The sequence below is a fragment of the Vulpes vulpes genome, chromosome 13, assembly GCF_048418805.1.
Source record: "Vulpes vulpes isolate BD-2025 chromosome 13, VulVul3, whole genome shotgun sequence".
In the NCBI taxonomy this organism is placed as follows: Eukaryota; Metazoa; Chordata; class Mammalia; order Carnivora; family Canidae; genus Vulpes; species Vulpes vulpes.
This window is the reverse complement of record NC_132792.1, coordinates 34,313,939-34,330,809: the sequence shown is the minus strand read 5'-3', so window position 1 is coordinate 34,330,809 and position 16,871 is coordinate 34,313,939. Positions and strand designations below refer to the sequence as shown.

The following is a 16,871-nucleotide window of genomic DNA, read 5'->3' as shown; positions in this document are numbered from 1 at the left end:
TTTGTCTTTCCACATCATTTGTAAGAGGGAATCCTGGAACAAACACAGGCATTAAGCCTAGTAGCCCTGTGTTCCACTGGTGGTAGAACCTGGGTCAGGCCAGTTCACCTCACTGAATCTCAGTTTTCTTATCTGTAAAATGAGAAAATTACCCCCTTAGCTCCGCAGGCTTTCCTGATGATTCAATAAGGCCATAACTATTACCTGCTCAGTCTCATACACAGCAGTTGGATAATACATGTAAATTTCCTTCCCGTGACCTGAACTGACCTAATATCCCTCTACTCAAGCTGAATTGGCTCCATTTGGATCCTTGACTCCACATAAGCCACATTTGCTGCTGGCTTTGTCTCTTCCTTAGCAGCCCATGACCCCCCATAGAAACCCCATGGCAGTTCATCCTTTTGAGATTCCTGGACTCATTAGAGAAGAGCATTTTGATGTGGGATAAGGCTCTGCTCAGGCCTAACAGAATCTTGTTGGGAGATGGAATTTTCAAAATAACAAGAGAAATCATAGAAGAACAAACCAGCACAGTTCAATTTATTTCCCAAATGATTTATCTCCATGTTAGGCAGAAAACTCTGTGTCTGCACATTGCTATTGGAGCAATTGTTGCCTACCTACAGAAGAGCCTTTATTTTTTTGACCCACATTACCTTTATTAGCAAAGCTTCATCCTAAAGGCCAGCAAATGGGTACGTGCTCTGCCAGCCCAGAACAAGCAGACGTATGAAAGCAATTTCTGCAATCGTCTAACAGAGCTGGTGCCCTCATTGATCCAGAATGCCAAAACCAATAGCCTATTTTTGAGAAAAAAAAGTACATGGAATGTATTTGAGTTACTTTATTCCTTCTCATTTAAGTGTCATTGCGTTTATCTTGAGCACAAAATAGCTGTCCTTTGTCACTTTCCTCCATCAAACTCTTCCCTCTTGGACTTCAGAGAAGAAAACCACTACTTCCTACAAGGTGGCAGTTGACCAAGGCTTCATGGTGGTACCATTTTAATCTGGCCCTGCAAGTTGGGTAGGATTGGAAAATGTAAATATTTGAAAGCAAGCATTTGTAGCAGAAAGAATGGCAGCAACAAAACATAGAAGCAAAAACTTGTAGCAGTGGTATCACTGGAGAATAAGATATACAGAAGGAATAATAAAAATAGGTAATATTAAACACTGTGGTAGGCATTCTCTAAAATAGCTTTCAGTGATCTCTGCCTCCTGATCTTCATGCTCTATGAAACTCCTCCTCTTGAGGATGGATTGGATCTATTGACCTAATGAATAGAATCCACATTCAGGATACATCTGAAATAATGGGGTACCCTTGTGAGATTAGATTATTCAAAGACTGTGGCTTCTTTCTTGAGCATTTTCTCTCTTGCTGTTGTTCTCTCTTGGATCGTGTGCTCTGAAGAAAGCCAGCTGCCATGTCATGAGGCAGCCCTGTATAGAGGACCACATGGTAAGGGAGTAAGGCATGTGAACCCTCATGTTAGTGAGCTTGGATGCATCCCTTCCCCACAACAGCTGAGCCTGCAGATGAGACCTCTTTGCCAATCGCTTGGCTATGATCTCTTGAGAGGTGCTGAGGCAGAAGTGTTCAGCTAAGCTATGCTCAGATTCCTGACCCACAGAAGCTGTGGATAGTAAATGTTTGTTGTTTTGAGTCACTAAGTCTGGGGATAATTTGTTATGCAGCAACAGATAACCAATACAAGCGCTTACTCTAACATACTAGACACTGTGATAAGATATGTGACTTCATATATCTGATGTTATTTAATCAACATTAGATGGGTATTCTCGTCCCAACTTTTCATTTGAGAGAACCAAGGTTTAGACATCAGCCCAATACCTTTACATAACTAGTAAGTGCAGGAGCTGGGATTCAAACCCAGGCTGTCATCTTCCTGGGCATGTGCTCTTAACTTGGACACTATATGTTCTACAGTTGGGTTCATTCCTACTGCACCCCCCCTTCTTTGCTCCATATCCCCCCAAGGTCTGTTGGCAACCTTGTCTTCTTGTCCTAGCAGAGCCTGAAAGAAAACTTGGGAATTTCTCTTAAGTTTTTTAAACAGAATCTTATTCTCTATGCACCATTGCCTCTGTCAGGTTGTGCCATCTTCTCGCAGCTCCATGTTTTCTGATAGCAGTGGCCCCCAGCCCTGAGGACCCCAAATTCTTCTTATCTTCTTGCCACTTCTTGTCCTGGGCACCACCTGTGGTTTTGGGAGCTAAGGTTTTTGGGGCTACCCTTGGGTGGGGCAGTGACTCCCTTTCTCTTGCCCTGGGGTAGAAGTTGTTTCCTGGGAGACCACATCATATTCCTCAGGACCCAACAAATACAACTTTTCCACTTACTTCTCTCACATGGCTAAGAGGACCCAGAGAGTCCTGCTCCCACTCTAGGAGATGGAGAACACTAACCTGCAGGTCCTTTCCTAGTCTCTGATTAAAAAAAAAAAAAAAAAAAAAAAAAAAAGGAAACTCTTCCCAGCCTTACTCTGCTGCCTTCACAGTTTCCTGGGACACTGGTTTATTTCAGGGTATTCCTACAAGATTTATACTTGACACTGCTCATCAGTCACATGTGATAATCTCTCCCTGGGCCTTTGCAGGGAGGCAGGGGTGCAGATGTGTGGGCTGCCACACAAAGTCCTCAGGGACTATGGTATTCCATCTCATCACAGTATCTCTTGCCACTTCAGTGAGATCTTTGACACGTTGGCTGAGTCTCAAGAGGTCTAGAGATGAAGGATTATCCTTGGCTAATATTAAAAACAAACTAATCATACGAAACTTAAGAGTTAGAAATGACCTTTCATGATTGATAAGACAGTCTTCACTGTTGACCTAATGCTACATTTTGCTGTACTGTGTGTAAGCTCATAAGCTTGAAGGAAGTCACTGCTCAGGAAATTAGCTCCAACCCCCTGAACTTTATACCTCAGTGCCCTGTTAATCCTTGAAGGAAATGAGTGGGGCCCTATGCTTCAAAAGAACTTACAATGGGTAACTAAGGTCCAAAGGCAACCTCTCCCTGGTAGTGGGAGAACTGGGCTCTTGTTCCAGCTCTACCACCTGCTATCTGGATGATCCTACGTGGTTCACCTCACCTTTGTGGATATATTTCCTTGTATGTTACCCCAGGGGGGTGGGGCAAGCCACCCCTAAGAACTCTTTGAGTCTTGACTTTGGTTTTATGGGCTTTGTAATTATTTCTAGAGCTGGCCTGTGAACAGGGCATCCCGCTCCCTCTGTGCTTCCCTTACCTCTGCTCCTATGGGCTACTCAGTCATGTTGGCTCTTGTCATAGTACTGGTTTGTCTGCCACAGGGTTTCACATAAAAGTGTTTTGTGGGTTCAAGACTGAAGGCCTCTGGGCCTAGCACCTGCTGAGACAAGGAACAGTCTTTTGGCTTCCTGGATCATTCTTTTTTTTTTTTATTTTATTTATTTATGATAGTCATACAGAGAGAAAGAGAGAGAGGCAGAGACACAGGCAGAGGGAGAAGCAGGCTCCATGCGCCGGGAGCCTGATGTGGGATTCGATCCCGGGTCTCCAGGATCGCGCCCTGGGCCAAAGACAGGCGCCAAACCGCTGCGCCACCCAGGGATCCCTTCCTGGATCATTCTTAACAAGCCACGAGTTTCCATTCAGAAACATAGTGTACGGTCTCCAACCACCAGCAGCAGCCCATTCCACACTCAGTGGAAGGTGGGGAAAGAGGGGGAAGAGTGACTAACGAATCGCCAGCTCCTTCCTTCCAGGAACAGGGCACTGGGCTGGAGACCCATACAGCCTTGTGATTCAGCTCCATTTTACAGAGTGGAAAAATCAATGAATTCTAGAATTGAGATTCAAATGTAAGTACATTAATGAATCCATAAATATTTATTAGAGTGAAAGAGTCTTCAACAGATTATCCAAGTTGGCTTTGAAGCAGTTTATCAAGCAGAGAAATAAGGTGATTTACTCAAAATCAGGTAGAGAATGTATTTATTCACTGTGTATATTCAGATGCCTTTCTTTTGTAGGACTGACTCAGAGCTCTTTCTTTTTTTTTTTTTTAAATTTTATTTTTATTTATTCATGAGAGGGACACAGACAGAGGGGGGTGGGGCAGAGACAGAAGCAGGCTCTATGCAGGGAGCCTGACAAGGGACTGGATCCCAGGTATCCAGGATCAGGCCCTGGGCTGAAGGCGGGGCTAAACCCCTGAGCCACCCGGGCTGCCCTCAGAGCCCTATTTTTTTCTTTCTTTTTAAGAGCCCTTTTAAAATAAGTTCAAGGACATGTCAGTTGGAGGCAGTCAGTTACTCTGCCTTCCCTCTTGTTTCTAGCAGGACTTCCTCCACTTTCCAAAGGATGTTCTTTGGCCTCCACACCAAACAGACCCACCCAATATGGAAGGCCCATGTGTAAACACCCTTCCTTCTATCTTATCAAAATCCCTCCTGCCTTGGTTTATCAGAGATGACTCACTCCTTGAAGCCCTTTGCAAGGACCTGGGCTGGGGTTGCAGGCCTGAGAGGTACCAGCTTCTCTACCCACTTGAGAGAAGGGCCTCTTAAACTTCCAGTCTTTTCTATCTCCCCTAGCTGGAAGCCCCCACCACCATCATTTAGGGGATCTTGGCCCCAGAAGTCACTCCCAGCCTTTCCCACAAGACCCTTGCATGTTGGTGGTCTTTAGGGCCACCTTATCCTGAAGAAATTAGACAGCTGAGTGACAGGAATCTGGCCTGGTGGTTTCAGGAAAGAAAGCAAACGCTCTGAAATGTGAGCCAAATGGCAGGGTTCTCAAGGAAGGCTTCCTTTCATGCTGGAAGTGTTAGCAGCTCCCACCTTCAAGAAATACATTTTTGAGAGTAAGACAAATGATCATTTGGTTTAAGGAGTCCAAGTCCCAAATGGTAATATTTTCACCATCATAGCCTGTGGTCCAATGGGGGAACAAGAGGTCAGGAGAAATGTCACACTGGTTTCTGCCTCCCAGTGTGGGGCAGGTGCAGGGCAGTGAGCTGCATCAGCTGTTTACCCAAGCAGGGCAAATGGATATGCAGCTCCCTCCCTCTCTATTGACAATCACCTGCCAGACGCTGTGCCAGGTGCAGGGAATCCAGTGGGAGCAGAGACAAAGGCCTGGCCCTCTGCTCCTGACACTTCTAATCCAGTGGGAAGTAGAGACATCATATTAAGACATGGCAGCTATGAGGAATGCTGTAAAGAAGAGGTTCATGGGGGCCTGAAGGGTGAAGTGACAGAGCCATGAGGCCAATCCAGGTTTTCCTGATGAAGTACTGTTTGGGTGGATATCTGAAGGGGACTTAGCAGGGAGGGAGGGCAGGGCCCTATCAGAAAACTGCAGGGAATGGAAGGTGGCCAGTGTGTGTGTTGGGGTGGGGTTTAGAGGGTGGAGGGGACCAAGGTAGGAGTCAGGACTGGAGAGGAAGCTATGTCAGTCACTTGCAGAGTTGTGTCCTCATGCTGGGGGCAATGGGAAGCCGGTAGAGGGACTGCAGAAAGGTGCGACATTCAGGGGATACTGGATCTATATTTGGGCACCCAGCCCAGTGAAAGCCGGGGCCCAGAGGCCTCTTCACCCTCTCTGTCAAACAGTGCTCACGGCTATGGGGTCCCTAGGCCCACAGACCAGGAAATGGTGGAGATGGAGGCAGGTCAGGGACAGATGCCAGGAGAGGGGTCCCCAGGGCCACCTTCCCACCGCTGGCCCAGTGAAGGTCAGATCCCTCGGGTCTGCCTTCTCCAAACGCCACTCACCCCCTCCCCGCTTGGAGCCCACTGAGCACCGCCCCGCCGCCCCGTGAGTCACCCACCTGCTCGGTGAGTCAGGGAGAGGTGAGAGCCGGCAAGGCAGGTGGGCGCCCGGCCTCGGCCTGGGGGAGCAGCCCGCCCCGCGGCCTCCCCGCGGGGCTCCAAGCCCCAAGGCACCCCTGGGCCCATCCCCCGCAGGAGCTGCCCCTCGTTCCCTCCCGCCCCTCCCCCACGTCCCCGGCGGCCGCCGCGCCATCACCATGGTTACGCGGGCTCGGCTGCCTCGGCTGGGGGTGGGGATGGCTCGGGGCAGGGCGGGCGGCCGGGCTCATTAGTCTTCCTAAGGAACTGGGTTCTTTTAAAATCCGCTCAAGGCTGCACACTGCAGATTCAAGGCCTGCTTACCTGAGGGCTTCGCTCAAAGACACACTAGGTGAGAACAACCGAATAGAAAGTGTACCCCGCAGGGACGGATTTGCACCGTGAAAGGGGGCAACGGCGTCCCTTGAAGCACGGATACATAGTGCGTTGGTTAGGACTGATCCCCAAGATTTAAGGGCCTCTCACTGGGTGACTTGAGGTAGACTTGTAAGGCTTCAGTTGTTAGAGGCCAATTTGGGGCCAGACGGACCTGGAATCAAATCCTGACCCTGCCACTTATCAAAGGCATGAACTATTGAAACTGGTTGGGCTTCAGTGTCCTCTTCTGTATATTGGGGATAATCACACTCACCTTGTAGGTGGTAGGATTAAAAATGTTGGGCACATAGTAGGCACTAAAAAAGACCATTGCTGTTGCTGCTGTTATTAGTATTAGAGTTCTAAGCTCTTATAGATGCAAAGCATGAGTTTGTTGATTCAAGGGTTACACAAAAGGCAGGTTTTCCCAACAGTGACTCGTTGGCGGCCAGCACCATCAGTTTCAAGCCAGTGAGTAGAACAATTTCCAACCCCTCCTCAAAAGTCTCTCACATATTGGCAGACATAATATAACCCTGAATCACAGTGTATAGAGATAGCAGAATGATGAAGGAATTAGCAGGAAGGAGGGAAGTAGGAACTGAGTGCCCTGGGGAGAGGGGTGGTGGTGGAGGGGGAGATGGTCGGGGCAGAATAGCAAATAACAAAGAGGTTGCTAATGGCCTATAGAACCTTGGCAATCCTGCAGCAGGGGATGATGTGAGGCCTGAAAAAAGACAGATTATTTGGAAGTATTTATAAGAGGCAGATAGACTTGCAGGTCCCAACCACCTACTCCCCCTCCTGCAGGGGACAGGAGAGTTAGTTTCTAGAAAAACCGAATCAGAGAGACTTAGTGCTACTGACTGTCAGATACAGAGGGAGGCTGGGGTCAGGTGAAAGTTTGCACACTAACTGAACAATTCTCCCTTGCTCCTTCTTCCTCCTAGCCTATGAACGACAGGGGCAGGAGATTGAAAAACTCTTTTGTGTAGAAACTGACCCAATCCAGGAAAAAGACCTATACATATTGATCACCCCCTAGAATAAATCCCATCCAGGTACACAGAACTTGAGTCAGTCTTTAGGGCCTCAGCCTTAAATCTGAGTGGCAGTCAACAATCACCAGAGAGGAAACCATCCAACAGGACAGAGAATAAAATAATCAAACAGGAGAGCAAAAGGATCTATGAAGGAAGCAGAAATGGAAAACAAAGTATATTTGATACCTTTAGAGGAATAAGAAAATACACTGCATCCATAGGATCTGATGAAAAAGGGAGAAGCAAAGAAGAGTTTTTGGAGGGGCACCTGGGTGGCTCAGTGGTTGGGCATCTGCCTTTGGCTCGGGGCGTGATCCTGGGGACCCGGGATCGAGTCCCATGTCGGGCTCCCTGCATGGAGCCTGCTTCTTCCTCTGCCTGTGTCTCTTGTGTCTCTGCCTCTCTCTCCCTCTGTGTCTCTCATGAATAAATAAATAAAATCTAAAAAAAAAAAAAATAGTTTTTGGAAATAAAAAATATGAAGTGAAAACTTCAAAAATTCTGTGCCAGTGTTTTAAGATAGTTGCAGAAATTTCTTGAAAGCAAACAAAGAGAAGAATAATCGGAGTAAAAAAGAAAATTAGAGGAGTAATTCAGGAGGCTCAACATCCAATAAGGACTTTCAGAAAGAGAACATCTAGAACTGAAGGACACAAATCTTGGCTAACATGCCCAGCACAGTAGTTGGAAATGGACCTAGACCAAGATACCCCATTGTGACACTAGAACTCTAGGGGTAAAGAGAAAGTCTTATGAGTTTTCAAAGAGAAAACTAAAAAGTTACATATAAAAGATCAAGAATCAAAATGGCATTGGACTTCTTAATAGCAGCACTGGAAGTTAGAAGACTTTGGAAAAATGCTTTCATTATCTCAAGGGAAAATTATCTTCAGCCTAGATTTCTATTCCTGGCCACACTATTGAATAAGTAGGAGGACAAAATAAAGACAAGCAAAATACAAAAAAGCTTACATTTGATGTACCCTTTCTTAGGAAGCCACTGGAGGATGCTCCATGATGAGGGAATAACCAAGAAAGAGGAAGAAGGCTTGTGATCCAACAATGCAGAGGGGCAAAGGGAATTTCCAAGATGGGGGTGAAGGAAAGTCCCAGAATTACAGCTATGGGGCAGGCCTAAGAACCAACCATTTGGGTTGAGCATTGAGGACTCCAAGAAGAATTTCTCTAGGAAATTCTGATTTATTGAATTAGTTTGCAGGGCTGTTGGAAATATGGAAAGATGTAGATATTAGGGAAAACAAAGCAAATGTAAACTATAAAGGAACTATTAACCCCAGAAAGAAGAAGGCGTTGAGAATTAAAAAAAAAATCTCAGTTCACTACTTGGCTAGGTAGTGAAAAATGTTTATTTTACATGATCATCATAATGAAAACACTGTGTGCAGATTGAACCAAAACCTGCTAAACAACTACGTTGGAAGGATAGAAAGCACAGGAAGGGGAGGGGTGAACGATTTAAAATATTTGCCTACTATAGTGGAAAATATTTAAAAGAAGTTACTTGAGAGTGAGCTGTATATGCCTATTATCTAAAAATATAAATACCAAAAAAGAAAGGCTATGAATGTTGCAAGTGGTTGCCTCTGGGGAGCAAAAGGAAGATGAGGCAGGAAGGAGGTCAAGGGACTTTCACAGATGGTATAATTCAATACAGTATAAGTAAGAATCAATTCAAGATACAATAAAGGAAAGAAGGCTGGACCTGTGTTGGCCAAACAATGGCTTTACAAACACACACCTAGGGTGCTTTTCAAATCCCTCAATGATAAAGTCAGCAAAGACAAAGTGGCAGCTACATGCATAGCATTAGGAGAATTTCTGGAATTGGGGCTGTTATTCCTATTAACACAAAAACACTAATAGTAACAACTTGAAATAGTTTCCACAGGCTTTCGAGACACCCTAGTGCGTTTGCCACCATGTTATCCCATGCTTTCAAGGAAAACACCAGAACTCAGGATTTAATAGGAATCTTTGATGTAGTAAGTGGTAGAGGCAGGACCTAAAACCAAGTTCTCTGTAGTAGATTATATTTTCAAATATGGACTAATCCCTCATGCTCTTCTTTCATTCTTCCATCAAAAGATGGAGTCTATTTCTCTACCCCCTTGAGTCTGGGCAGGTCTTGTGTGAGCTTTGACCAATATAATACTGTGTGGGTGATTTTTGGTGACTTCTAAGACAAGGTCATCAGAAGCCTTGCAGCTTTTGCTTCGGTCTTATGGGATATTCCCTCTGGTGCACTCTCCCTTGGGAAGCAGCATCATTCTGGAAGAAGCCTAAGCCACATGTAGAAGCACTTTAGTTAACATCCCAGCTTAACTAGCATCAGCTGCCAACGATGTGAGTGAGTCGCCATCTTGGATACTAGCCCAGGTGAACCTTCGGCTGACTCCAGTCCCATTCACTATCTGACTACAACCACATGAGAGATGCCAAGTGAAACCACTCAGCTGATATGTCAACCCACAGAACTCCGAGAGAGAATAATAAGATTATTATTTGAAGTCATTGAGTTTTAGGGTGATTTGTTATGTGGTAGGTAATTGAAACATTGCCTGATACCAAGGTCCATATTCTTTCCTTGGCACCACTCAATGAGTGTTTATCAACAGAGACGTTATTGAAATTTGGGTGGGAGAATTTTTTATTTTGTAGGTTTTCCCTGCACACTGTAGGATCTTTAGCACCCTGGCCTTTGCCCTTGAAGCTGATGCCCCTCCCCCAATACCATGGTGCTACCTAAGAATGCCTTCACAGTTTCCCAAATGACTCCTAAGAGTAACATTCCCAGGTGAGATCTCCAGGGAAATGAAGCCATTTTGAGATGGTTTAAAACTGAATTCCACACAAATGGAAAAGAGGGCAGTTCTGTTAGTGGGAAAGGTGAGAAAGGAGAGCTTGCAGGATATAGTTACCTAGTCCAACTGCAAAGGATCTCCACAGCCCTACCTCTGACATCTAAGGTAGCTAGGTTTCTGGCCTTGAGCTCCCTAATCTTTGCAAACTGTTTGGTGGTAACCATGCCTATGGGGGAAAGGGTGTGGGAGCTACAGAATCATCAAGCATTGATCTGGGAGGGATCAGAGAGATCATTTACACAACCCACTCACTTTGCTATCTACTGAAGCCAAAATGAGGAATGTGCACCAGGACTACACCCCGGGATCTCCCACCCAAGCCACATGCTCTTTCTACCACTCAAGCAAGAAAACACTTGTGATTGAGGTTATTTAGATGGAAAAATGGAGAAATTTACTTTGGGCATGTAAAATAGAGGTGTCCAAGTTAGCCTAACATGATTGTATTAGTTTGCCAAGGCTGCTGTAACAAAGTACCACAAACTAAGTGGCTTAGGAGAAATGGATCATTTCACTGTCTGGAGCTAGAAATTCACGATCAAGGTGTCAGCAGAGTTGGTTCTTTCTGAGGGATGCAAAAGAAAATCCATGTCATGTTCTCTAGCTTCCGGGGGCTTGGTGGCCATCTTTTTGCATTCCTCTGTCTCCATCTTCACATGGTACTCTACCTGTGTGCATTTGGGTCCAAATTTCCCCTTTTTTAAGGACACCAGTCTTATTGGATTAGAACCCACCCTGCATCAGTATAACTTCAACTTACTTCTGAAAGAACTCTATTTCCAAGTATAGTCGCATTCTGGGGTTAGGTCTTCAAAATACGGATTTTGGGGTGGTACAACTCAACCTATGTGAAACCTGTTCCATGAACTCACATGCTTTCTGTCTCCCATGTGAAGTGTTACTATGGATCTCCTAAGTTTGCATCCCAATGCAGAGGATTGACTTGAAAAATCATATTAACCGAGATGAGCCCGGAGATCTCTCTTTTCCTAAGACAGCATGTTGCAGACTGGAATCTGTTTTGGCAACTACAGAAAGTCTTTGATGGAGCCTCTAATCGGCTTCTATGGACACACCTGTGACAGCTGTGACCTAGGTGTGAGTCACATTTTGCCTTCAGAAGGATCCTGACGAATAATATTAGCTGGCTGAAGACACCTGGGAAATGCAGCCTCCTGGGGGATGGGTGGCTTTAGAAGCACATCTTGAAGACACACAATGGGATGAGAGAGAATATGGGAAAGGCCCGACGTCATTGGAAGTCCAGGGAGAAGTGTTCATTCGTTTATTTATTCAGACATTCTTTCAACATGTTCTCAGTGAGTGGGCACCCAGTATGAGCCAGGCACTGTAAAATTTGCAATCTAATGGGGAAGAAAAGTAAACATACAAATAATTTCTGATTGTGATGAATGATATTAGGAAACGGTGTGCAATAGTAAGGAACAGCAAGGATATTGACTTTTAAAGGTGGTCAAAGAGCCCCCTTGAGGAAGTAACAATTGAGACCTAGAAGATTCAGGCAAGGGTGCTCCAGGTGGCAGGAACAGTTTGTGCAAAGGCCCTGAGTTGCTGGTGGCCTTGGTGTGTTTTAGGAACTGAAAAGAAGCAGATGTGCAGTGGCAGAGGCAAGAGATGAGGCTGGAGAGGTGGATGTGGGCCAGGACAGAGAGGTCAGATCTCACACAGACACTATGCAAAGCCACTGAGGAGCTTAAAGCAAGACAGTGATATGATTTGATTTCTGTGTGTGTGTGTGTTTTAATCATTCTCCTTGTCCCAGATTGGCAAGGATTAAAGTTTGAAAACACATGGTGTTGGCAAAGGTGTGGGAAACAGACAATCTCATAGCTTTCTGGTATAGTTATAAATTTGTAGAAACCCTAAAGGGAGCAATTTGGCAATATTTATCAGAATCAGAAATGCACTACTTTGACTCAGCAACTTTGTTTCCACGGATGTATCCTGTACATATATACTTCAAAATCACTAAACTAGATCATTCATCCTGGCACTGTATGATTGCAAAAGATTGAAAAAGGCCCTAAATATCAGTAAATGACTAAACCCAATAATATCCACAAGTAAGGGCTTAGATGAGTAAATGTCGGTCATCCAACAATATACTGCTGGGCAACCATTGGGATAAGGGAGCTTTTTATGTACCGATGGGGATCAGTCTCTGAGATGTACATATAGTCAATTTTCAAAAGCAAGGTTCATGCACCTGAAACTAATATAACATTGTATGTCAACTCTACATCAGTAATTTTAAAAAAGAACAAGTTTCAGAGCCATGGGTGTAGGGTGTATACCGTTTAAGAACAGGGGTGGTGGGGCCATTTCCTGAAAGCAATGTGGGAGGAGGAAGAGGGAGGTGATCCTTAATTAACCTGAGCTTGACTTGGTTCCCTTAGGTCCGGTGTGGTGAGAAGACTTCTCTCCCCGTCTGTCTCGCCACACCACACAACAGCTGTGTCCTGGAAGCATCAGGAGGTTCTTATTCTATCCCCACCAACTTTGACTCTTTCTTCCCATGGCTCCCACAACAGATCCATCATCAAAACCTAAAAATCCCACCATCAAACGATCTCACTTCTGTCTTCACCTCTCTGTTCTCACTGGGGCCTAAAGTGGCTAGAGATGGCCAGGGCCTCTCTGGAGCTCTGGAGGCCTGTCACTGGCTTGCAGGAGGCGTCTTGCTGCAGTTGAGGATGCTGTGCAGAAGATGGTTCTAGAGCAAACCACAGGTCAAATTGATAACCATTATTGAGAACTTTCCCCAGAATAACATGGTGACAAGCTGCCTTCTTATTGTTGATGCTGGCTAAATCCAAGGTTAGATGTGAGTAGGATCTCCTCTGAAGCTTTGGAACTGAGGAAGTCCTTTGACAAGTGGCTGACCACTGTGCATGTAGCTGCCCACTCCAGCAAGAGCCTGACTACCACACACAGAATGTACAACATGATGAGGCCTTGGCTCTGGAGGGCCTGCCACCCTCTCTGCACCCGACTGCACTGTACCTTAGCCCCTGGCCTAAAGTTAGAGATTGTGTGAGGTCTGCACCAAGTTGACCAGGTACCTAATGTCAAGAGGCCGGCTAGGAGAAGCAAGGGGTGTGTGTGTGTGCATGCACACACGCACACTGGTGGACTGTGTGGTCCAGTGGTGATAGTTTAGGAGGGGGAGAGAGCACTTGTTTAGGAGCTGGGAGTCAGTTGGACCCAGTTCCAGTCATGGCCAGGCCACTCACAAGTTGGGTAGCTATGAGAAGGCCATGCTACTTCTCCAAGTGCCACATTCCTGGGGTGTCAAATGACAAATGCGACCAGATGCTTCAGATGCTTTCTAGTAAGACAAAATTAGAAGAACCAAATTCAATAGTCTCCATGATCCAAGGCTCTGCTCAGACCACTACACATTTCTGGGGTATCCTTGGCTGCATGAGCGGAGTGTCTCTACTGTCCCGGGAATGGAGGTTGTGTTTTGGTGACCTGGGGCTTGAGAGGGAATCTCTTCCCTTCCAGCTCACTCTATCTGGATCCACTTACCTTCCTCATTAGGGTTTTAAAGGAAAAGGTGTGAGTGTGTGTCCCGTGTATGGTGGCAGACCCGGCAGGATGGCGGGAAGGCTCCCTGCCGAAGCCTCTGGATGGCAGAAAATGTGCAGCAAAGAGGATGTCAAGTGGGCCTGGCACGGGGAGATGGCCTGAGGCTTTTCTCACTCAAATGTACTACTTCTGCGTCCTGGCCGCGTGTGGAAGCGGAACTGGCAGCCTACATTGTTTCCTGAATGCCGGCGAGGGGGTCTGGAAGGTGCCGGGCGGAGTGGGGGGGGTTGCCTCCTCATCCGGGTGACTCATGCTGGGGGCACGCTCACGGCTCTTTGTCTTTCAGTCATATGAAGTCTGTTGGATGTTGCAGTGGAAAGCTCGGTGTCCGCCCATAATCAGAAGCCTGCGGTGGGAGGAAGTTCAGTCACGTGTATAGTCCTGAAAGCCAGAATGTATAGTGTCAGGCACAAAATGTAAATAGATTTCTCTTATTAGACGGCTCGAATGCAGTGTGTGTGCGTGTGTATGTGTGAGCGGCGGGGGCAGGATGGGGGCCCCGGAGGCCTGCTCACCGGTGGTGCCAGGGAGCCGGGGAGCCTTCTGTCGCCGGGGCCGCAGGGCAGGGTCGCCTGCCAGACCTGCAGGCCCTGGACACCCAGGAGCGGCCCTCCACCCGGCCCAGGCTCAGCACCTGCCTGTCACCTGGTCAGCTTCCCCAACAGCCATTCTTGATCTCAGTGGCCACAGACGTGGTTCTTCTAACTGCCCACTCCTGTTCCTTGGTTTCTTCTTGCTCATGGACCCGAACCTTCCCATCTTTAAGAATTGCAGAGGGGCACCTGGGTGAGCATCTGCCTTGGGCTCAGGGCATGATCCCAGGATCCTGAGATCCAGTCCCGCATTGGGCTCCTGCGAGGGGCCTGCTTCTCCCTCTGCCTGTGTCTCTGCCTCTCTCTGTGTCTCTAATGAATAAATAAATAAAATCTTAAAAAAAAAGAAAAAAAGAACTGCAGAGCCTCCCTGACCTCTTCTTCCACCTCCTCCTCACCTCCCAGCTCTGTTCATTTCTTCCAGAACCCCAATGCCCGCCCCTCGTCAACTGAACCAGGACCTCAAGTCACTGGTCTTACCACAAGTATCTTCTCCAGTTCCCCCTTAGCCAGCTTCAAGGCTACTGCCAGTCTTAACTCTGTGCACGTCAATCCCCTCACCCTTCTCTTGCCGTGGCTCTCACACAACTGCAGCCCTGGTGGGAATTTGGCCTTCTGGCACCCCTACTCCCACCTCATACGCTGCCCCTCAACATTGAACATGAACAGCGAAAATGGTTGTAAGGAGACTGATTGGTGTTACTCTATGTATGTATGTATATTTTATTTATTTGAGAGAGACCATGAGCAGTGGGAAGGGGCCGAGGGAGAGGGAGAAGCAGACTCCCCATTGAGCCAGGAGCCTGACTCAAGGCTTGATCCCAGGAGATCATGACCTGAGCCAAAGGCAGGTGCTCAACCAACTGAGGCACCCATGTGCCCCTGATTGGTGTTACTTTAAACGTAAGGGAGCCCTTAGCGCTCCCTGAAAACCCAGCCATGTCCCCGCGCCCATGTGTCCCCTCACTGTTCAGGGCCCCAGCATCTACATCTCAGTTGGTGACATTGCTTGTGATGTCACTTGGAAAATAGTGAAATTAGAAGAAAATTTTAAGAGATTCTTATCATCTCTCTGTTAGTTTGCCATAACCAGAGACCACAGACCAAGTGGCTTCACAACAGAAATTTATTTTCCCACTGTTCTAGAGGCTGAAAGTCCAAGATCAGGGTATCGGCAGGCTTGGTTTCCCCTGAAGGCTTCTCTTCGGCTTGCAGATGGCCTCCTTCTCGCTGTGTCCTCACATGGCTCTCCCCAATGTGCCCTCATTCTTGGTGTGTCTCCCTCTTCCTGTAAGGACACGACACGAGCCCTACTAGACTAGGGCCCGCTCATATGGGGCAGAACCCACCCCATTCCTGGCACCCAGGCTTAGCAGCTATAGCTCCTCCCAGGATGCCTGAGCTCTTCAGGAAAGGTTTGAAGGCCCGGCTGAACCCTCTCTCACCTCCTGCAATCGAGCTTTTACTTGAAAACAGATTTGGTGTTTCTGTTGCTTCCCTCAATGCCAGCAAAGCACAAAGAAACAATGGGAGGCCAGAAAGGTCAAATGGTTCGTGGTCAAATATCTCCTTTGTGCTTGGTAGTGGACGTGCTGTGGCCATCCTCTCTCCTAGGTTCCTCCTGAGGCAGGCCTGGGCAGGGGCTGCTGCACACTTTCCCTCTCTCCTGAACAACTCCATCTCTGCTTTTCTATCAGATGCCCCGTGGCTTCTGTTCTTCAGAAGGCCCAGGAGCGGCCCTGGCCAGGAAGGCTACACTCCAACGTCTAGGCCCAAACAGGAGAAGAGAACCGCAAAGGTTTATCGATAATTGTTTTAGGCACATAAGTCAAACTGAGTCCAAGTAACACAGAGCTCTTAAACTGGGAGAGCAATGGGTTTGAGGAAGAAAACGACTTCCATGGGCTCTTTTATATTTTTCTAGATTTCCCCTAGTTTTCTACTTCTTGCTGGTGTTTGGAGAGAGTAGGGGGAAGGGGATGTGGGGTGGTGGGGTGGGGAAAGAGGATTTTATTTCTTTTTTTAAAAAGATTTTATTTATTTATTTGACAGAGAGACAGAGAGCACAGGTAGGCAGAGCAGCTGGCAGAGGCAGAGGGAGAAGCAGATGCCCCACTGAGCAGGGAGCCCGACGCAGGACTCGATCCCAGAACCCTGAGATCATGACCTGAGCCTATAGCAGACACTAAACCGACTGAGCCACCCAGGGGCCCCGAGAGGATCCTATTTCATAAAGATTTTATTTCCCATAATCTTAAGGAGGGAAGAAATCTCCAGTATTTGTTTCTCAGACCTAGAAACTCGCCCTGCTCCTGACTCAAATCACCCTGAGGCCCTCTCCCAGAAGAGTGATGATCAATTAAAATGTGGAGAAACAGCAGCAGTGACTGGCATGTATTAAAATCAAGGGGACACAGATTGTAAAAGATCATTTTCTCTCAGGCCTGAGGCTGCTTCTCTTCCTTCAGGAAGGCTCAAAGAATCAATCACTTCTGT

General features: G+C 46.9%; 1 long non-coding RNA gene across 3 annotated transcripts in view; it reads right to left on the bottom strand.

The window, feature by feature from the left end:
* Positions 1 to 16,871, bottom strand: part of LOC112916972 (uncharacterized) — a 133,016-nt gene that overhangs the window by 96,119 nt on the left and 20,026 nt on the right. The window lies entirely within an intron of this gene.